This window comes from Leopardus geoffroyi, chromosome E2, assembly GCF_018350155.1.
Source record: "Leopardus geoffroyi isolate Oge1 chromosome E2, O.geoffroyi_Oge1_pat1.0, whole genome shotgun sequence".
NCBI lineage: Eukaryota > Metazoa > Chordata > Mammalia > Carnivora > Felidae > Leopardus > Leopardus geoffroyi.
The window spans coordinates 19,897,149-19,904,093 of NC_059335.1; the positions used below are offsets into that span (position 1 = coordinate 19,897,149).

Here is a 6,945-nt window from a genome sequence, read left to right on the forward strand (position 1 = left end):
TGGGTGAGGTCTGGGGGCTCAGCTCAGCAGGGTGGGGGCTGCTGAGGCTGGGGCCACCTGGTCCTGCCCCCAGCCCAGGGGATTCCAGGGACCAGGCAGGCTGCCACAGGAGGGGAGTTGGCAACAAAGGCCTATTCTTCAGGGTTTAAAAAAGTCTGAAAACCCATCCAACTTTCTTTTGTTAGATGCTCCGGGATGTTTCCCCTTTGGAGGCGCTCAAGATACCTGGCTGATAAAGGGCAGATTCGTGGAGACTTAATTATGGCCCCAAGCCCTCCGTGTAAACAATCGGCGAGTGTTTGTTCTACCGCTGCCCCTCAGTGCTAATGGGGAGCGTAAACCAGGTGCTGAGTAGTGGGACTCGGTGACCCCAGATTCTTGGGTTCCCCTCCCTGTGGGAGGAAGGCAGCCAGGCCCAGAGTTTGGTGTGTGGCTGCCCAGCTCTGGGTCCCCACACCGCAGACTCCTGGCAACATGCTGCTCGCCTGTGAGGGACGATGATGGCCATCCGGCATTAAAGGAGGTGTCCGGCGCTTAGAGAATGCTCGGGAAATGCTGGACAGCAGTGCTGGGGAGGCAGCACTGTCCTGACCTTGACCCTGGCCCCCGCCTCTGGGAGGAAGCATACGGATCCTCAGGTTCATCCCGGACCAGCTAGATGAGCAGGGAGGTTGGTGTGAGTGTAGGTTCTCAGCAGCCTTGTTCACATTTGCCCCCATCCGCAGACCCTGGGTGTTCACAAGTACCCAGGCCTGCCTGGGGCTGCTCCTCTGTCCCTGGGGGATCAAAATAGCAGCTTGAGGACTGCCCTGTGGCCCCTCCCTGGCACATCCCTAGCACATCCCACCCATGGCTCACCTCGTGGCTGCCTCCCAAGCCCTGGGCCCTGTGCAGAACTGGGCCCCACACCCACCTTAGACTCAGACTAAGGAGTCCCCAGGGTCAGGAAAGCTCACTCCCTCATCCTGTCCCCCCCCTCCCCAGGGTGGGCTCGGTGACTTGGCAGGACAAAGCTCAGCTTCATTTAGGGGACAAGCTCTGCTCAGGGCACCGGTTGGGAGGAAGGAGACGGTGCCCTCTAGACGTGCACAAAGGCGAACTCACCCAGGGAGACTTGCACACTCACACACACGTGCGTATTCCACAGGACCCCCCACACACTCACCAAGGTAGTCACACACAGGGGCACTCTCAGGCCACGCTCCCACCGCAGCTCGGCTCCTGGTGGGGCCACACGTGCACGTGGGTGTGCAGGTGCACTGTGGACCAGTGTGGTGCTGCCCGTGAGTGCCCAGGTCAAGTTCCGGTACACCCGGGAGGAAGCAGGGAGAAGGGAAGGGCATGAGATCCTCTGGGTCCTCTGTCTGAGGCAAGAAGGGGATACAGCAACTGTTCAAGGTCACTCCAGTGGGATCCAGCCCACCTTGGCCTTGAGCAGCACTCACACCAGAGGCTCCATCCATCCAAGGAGCTGAAGAGGCTTGGTCAGAGACCCAGTTCACACCTCCACGGCCCTGCCTCATACAGGGGTGCAAAGCCCCTCTCTCCCTCCCTCTGCAGCTGTCTGGGGCTGGGGTGACCAGCCCCCCTACTGGGCCTCCAACTGAGACCAGCAAGCCATTTTGAACCATGATGAGAAGAGGAAGTTCCTGTGGCCCCAAAACAGAAACAGGAAGCTGGGAGGGGCTATATGGATAGGGAACGGGAAGGGGACACAGGCACCCAGCAGATGTACCCAGAACACCCCAGCCTTCCTGGGCCCGACACGCGCAGCCGTGGCTACGTATCTCTGCCTGACCCCGGCACTGTGGTCCTTGTCTGTGCATAGCCACAACCCCCCAAGGACAGACTCGCTGAGGGTTTCTCAGATGCTGGCTAATTGTCCTCCTGGGTGTGTTCAATTGTCCCAGCTTATCTGGTTCTGTTGAGAGGGCTCCATGCGTCCGCTGGAAACTTCCCATTCATCCAGGCATTGTGTCTGCCCATGCACCTCTCCCTGGCCCCTGAGGGTTGTCATATAGGAAGGACTCCCTACCGGGCTGGCCTGACTCTTCTCCACCCACCATGTCCGCGTGACCACCCGACCACTCCCCTGATGGAGCACGCGACGGCCTGTCTCCCTGGCCGCAAGTCTGGTGACTCCTAGCCCCGGCTCTGTTTTCCCAGCTTCCCTATCGCCAGCCCCACCCTGACTTGGTCACTACACACAGGACGGTCCCAGCCCCCTCGACAGAGCCAGGATGTCGGGGCTCCGTCGCCTACACACCACTGCCTCCCACTGTGTCCTGGAACAGAAATGTCCCCACCTGGTGCCTTAGTCTCCCCTTCTGCTATGTGGCATGGGAAATGGGGTGTCTGAGAAACATGTAGGGGCCCCGGCCACCGTGCCCCTGAACAGGGGGATGGTGAGTACAGAATCTCACCCCAAATACCAGCAGTGGGGAGCGTCCTGCCCACGCAGGGCCCAGGCTGGGGCGGGGGGTGTGGAAGGCAAGAAAGCCGTGCTCACTCAGGGAGGGCCCAGCATGTTGTTCCTCCCGGGTCCAGAGGCTCCTGCAGGGAGACTCTGGGGTGAGTGGGCGGGGGCTGGAGCCAAGGGGCCAGAGAGGCAGATGTCACCAATTTCAGTTCTGCCCCAGCTGGCCTGAGGGAGCTGGGGACTTCCCAGAGTGGGGAAGGACAATCCGGGGGCCAAGCCGCTTGGAGCCAGGGCCGGGCTTTGAGGACCCCTTCCCTGGCCCAGCTGGGTGCTCTCTGCAGGGGAGGCATCGGAACCCGTGGCGGGTGGGCCTCTCTCCCTGCACCCCCGTGGTAGGTCCCTCCAGTACCACCGCTCGTCAGCTCCAGCCCAAGAGCATGGCAACAGAAGAATTTCTTGGCCTTGTTGTCCCCGCAAATGAAGGCTTTAAGGGTACAGCTGCCCCCGGGGCACCTGAGAAATATTTCCAGGATAAAAGTGGGGGTGCCGAGTGGATACCTCATCCGATGCCAAAGCACGAGGCAGAAACCACAAGAACCCCCCAAAATGGCTCCATCTTCTAGCTGCTTGAGCTCAACCTCCAAAGAAGGAGAGCGGGGAGTGGGTGGGCAGGCGGGCAAAGCCCCTTGCCTCTGCCCCGGCCCTCCCCTCTGGACCCAGCCAGCCGGGCGGTCAGCACCGGAGCCAGCGGGGAAATGGGCCCCCGGGCGGGGAGAGCATCTGACTGGACCGTGTTCTTGGGAGATCAGTTGTGAAACTTGCTTCAAACCCCCAAACCACAAAAACGGCCGATTTTCCCAGCCCTGTTCTCACGTTTCTCAGATCAGCCGAGGACTCTTCAGTATTTCCATCCAAGAGACGCCAGGCCAGCCACCAGCCCCCCGAGGGGGACACGAAAATGGTGCAAGGAGACTTGGGTGCCGTGGAAACCCCTCCCGCGTTCACCCAAAACACGCCGTGCTCACCAATGCGTCTGTAAATGTGGGGTCTGGGAGAAGGGCAAGGCGTGGGCCTGATAAAGAAAACTGGAAATCAGGATAGAGGGACCCAGAAGCTGCTAGGGCTGCCTTGGAAGGAACATTTGAGAGCACCCTTTGCAGGGGAAGACGGTATGTGGCTGGCAGGGGGTGAGAGTCAGTAACTGGGGAAATGCCTTCCAGTTTTAAAAAAAGGTCAAAGAGGGGTCCCCTCGTGCCTCCCCGACTCAGTGGACAGAGCACCTGTCTCTGGTTCGCCTCTTTCAGGGCCTGGTGACAACAGAAATGCAAGCTCTCGTCAAGCGAGGACTGATAAGGGGACCCTCAGAGATGAGCAGAACCCGGAGCAGGGACTCACCACTTTTCTCAGCTGGGTGGTGATGATGGCCAAAGCCATCTTTGAACAAGAGAAGCTGCTCGTAGGTGCTTTGGATGACAAGCTGCCTCGGAGCTTCAAAGCCCCGTTCCTGCTGTAGGAAATGCAGACCCCTTGGTCTGGCTTCTCCCGGCCAGAAGCCCACCCACCTCCGCCCCCAGCTGGAGACAGGTGAGGTCCCTCGGTGCGCCGCCTCTGGGCCGGGCTGCCTTCTATCCTCACCAGCCACTCTGTCTGCGGGCCTGCCCCCTCCATAGCCCGCTGTCCCTCTCCCAGGCCCGGTTCCTCACCCTCACCTGCCACCGTAGCTGCCTGTTTCCAGCTGGAACCTCCCTGAGGCTGGGAGAGACACCCTGACTCACACTAACTTCAGCACTGAATGCAAAAGCAAAACGTTGTGGGAAGAACACCGAGCTTCAACTTCGTGTGCGCTCATCCAATCCTTTTCCTGCGCCATAACTTTTCTTTAAAATGCCATCCAAGAGGTACTTAATGCTGTGCCACTGTATTAACCACAGTGCTAGCTAATGCTGGCCGGGACACCATGCACTGGGCCTGAAAGCCACTTGTCATGAGTAGTTACACTGCTAGACTTCTGCCAAGGCCCAGAGAATCCTGCCCCCAGGGAGCCTGGGACCCCGGGAAGAGTTCCCTGAAGCCAAGGCCAGGGGCAACAGAGTCCAGGAAGTCTGCACTGACAGGGGGTCCTACCCGAGGGGCAGGGGCAGGGGCACACAGGAGCCGTGTCACAGGGATGCCCACCAGCTGGTGAGATGCACTGAGCCCCTGGAGGAGAGCAGGCGTGTGTGTGTGTGCGTCTTTCTGTCTGTGAGTCTGCCTGAGTGTCTGTGTGGGAGTCTCTGTGCATCGTGTGTGGACGGGCTTGTGTGTTTCTGTGTGTAGGCCTGGGCATCATGTCTCTGGGTGGGTGTGTTTACACATCCGTCCACACTACTGCCTAGTGGGGCCAGGTCCAAGCCAGATACTGGACAGGTGACAGAGGACTTGGTCTCTGCCTCGTTGTCCACAGTCAGGAGGGAGGGGGACAGGAAACAAGGAATCCCAGCTGGAAGAGCTGGTCTCAGTGAGGACAGGGAGACCCATGCCATGAGGGCAGAGCATGAGGGGCCAGAGCCCCGGAGATAAGGGACCTGATGGGGACCTACGATGCTCTGAGGAAGCCACACGAAAGCTGAGTGGGCTCGGCTGTGTGCGTGTCAGCTGGTGGAAGGTGGCAGAAAGTTTTCCAGGCAGAGGGAACAGCATGCACTAAAGCCAGGGCGCTGAGGAGTGGTAAGGGGACTGCGGTGGCAGCACATTGGCAGCTGAAGCGCGGAGGGGTGGGGGCAGGGGGAGGACAGAGTGGGGGCAAGAGCTAGACACACACGTCTGGAGGCCACAGTGACAATGGCAGACTGATCCTGAGAACCACCAGAGGGCTGGCTTAGGAAACTGGCCGGTCCCGTGGCTGTTTAATAATAGGGCCATTCCACCTGCTAGGAGGAGAGTGGGTTGGGGTGCAAGGGACAAGGCCTGAGCAGCCACCCAGTGAGCAGTGACAGCGGCCGGGGCCCCGGGATGGGCTTGCAGAGGTGACGGGAGGGTGAGGTGTAAGGCTTGGTGACAGGTGAGGCGTGCGAAGGTCCAAGAGGCTCCCCTGTGCATGCCTGCCTGTGAGTGTGTGTGCACACGTGCACAGGTGTGAGTGTGCACACGCCTGCAGCGGGCTAGAGCCCCAGTCCTTTCCCTCTCCCCTCTCCAACCTCATGTCCCCACAGCCTTGCAGCGGACATGACAGTGACGGTAAGAAGGGCTCGGTGTTGCAACTGCATTTCCTCTCGAACCTGGGGCCGCCAGAGATTAGCTGAGAACCCCGTGTGTACAGGGCGATAACACCCCCACTCCCCCGTTTCCTAATCTCTGATTCATTTCCAACTGATAACAGGATAAGGGCCCATGGGCAGCTAAGAAATGCCCCGGCAGGTCCTGCCAAGCCTGGGGCCAAGCTGCCTGCGGTGGGGGGGGGGCGTCGGGGGCGGGGGGCCCTGGACAACAGAGACTGAGGAAGATCAGGGACAGGGTGAGTGTGGAGGGCAGGGGGAGAGGAGAGACAGGGAGACAGGGAGATAGAGACAGACACAGAAGAGCCAGGGTCAGGGTGGGGTGATGGGAAAGAGAGATAAGGAGGGAGAGAAACACAGAAAGCAACAGGCAGACAGACTGACAGATGTATAAATATATACAGAGTGGGGCTGAGGGTCCCGGGGGCAGGAGGAACTTACTAAAGAGAAAACAGAAGAGACAGTGTGAGAGACAGAGAAAGGGAGAAGAGGTGACCCGAGGTCAAGAGAGATGGGGAGGGTGAAAAGGGGCGGCAAAGGTAGAACAAGGACGTGGGGGCAGGGCTGACCTGGTCCTCCCAGAGCACAGCACATGAGGGAGACTGAGGCAGAGCACAGCAGGGTGGGGCAGGGTGCTGGTCTTGTGGACTCAACCCTGCCAGGACCTGGGAGGCAGGAGTGGCAGCTCCAGCCCCTACACCCCACCACACCCCCACTCTCACCTCCCAGGGAGCCCCGGCTCTCAGACCCTCAGGAGGAGAAGAGGGGCAGCTGGGTCTGTGGGCTGCACGGTGGGGGGGGCTGAGGGAGCCGTGCTCTCTGCCCACGGGGCTCAGTCAGGGCCAAAGGGGCCGGGTAGCTCCCACCCCCTGGGTTTATCTATATCCTGATGGGGTCTGGTGGGGCCAGAGTGAGGCTGGAAAGTCAAGGTGGGGCGGGGTGGGACTCAAGCCAGAGGAAGGTGTCAGGGACCAGTGAGCAGGGGGCCGGCAGCCCTCCCTGCTGGGCCTGGAGGGGAGCCAGTCTCCCCCTGTTCCCTTCCCAGGCCAGGCGCTGCTCCAGGCTCAGCACCTGGGCTCCTGCTCTGTGATGCTCAGGCGAGGGAAGATGGGCTCCGGGAACTCTGGAGGCCTGGCCACCTCCCTTGCAACTAGGCCCCTGCTCTAGCCCCCTCCCATCTGTACAAGGGACAGAAAGTACAGATAGCTGCCCATTTGCGGGGCACCGGAGGCACAGTGCAGGTTCCTGGGCCCGGGCGTCCCTTCTGGGAAG

The 6,945-nt window shown here is 60.5% G+C and overlaps 1 long non-coding RNA gene across 1 annotated transcript; it reads left to right on the plus strand.

Annotated features, from left to right (window-relative positions):
- Positions 1-299: 299 nt before the first annotated feature.
- Positions 300-4,319, plus strand: LOC123579044. The gene is made up of 2 exons (XR_006702602.1): positions 300-4,003; positions 4,109-4,319. It is a non-coding gene; the product is annotated as an uncharacterized LOC123579044 (long non-coding RNA).
- Positions 4,320-6,945: the final 2,626 nt, after the last annotated feature.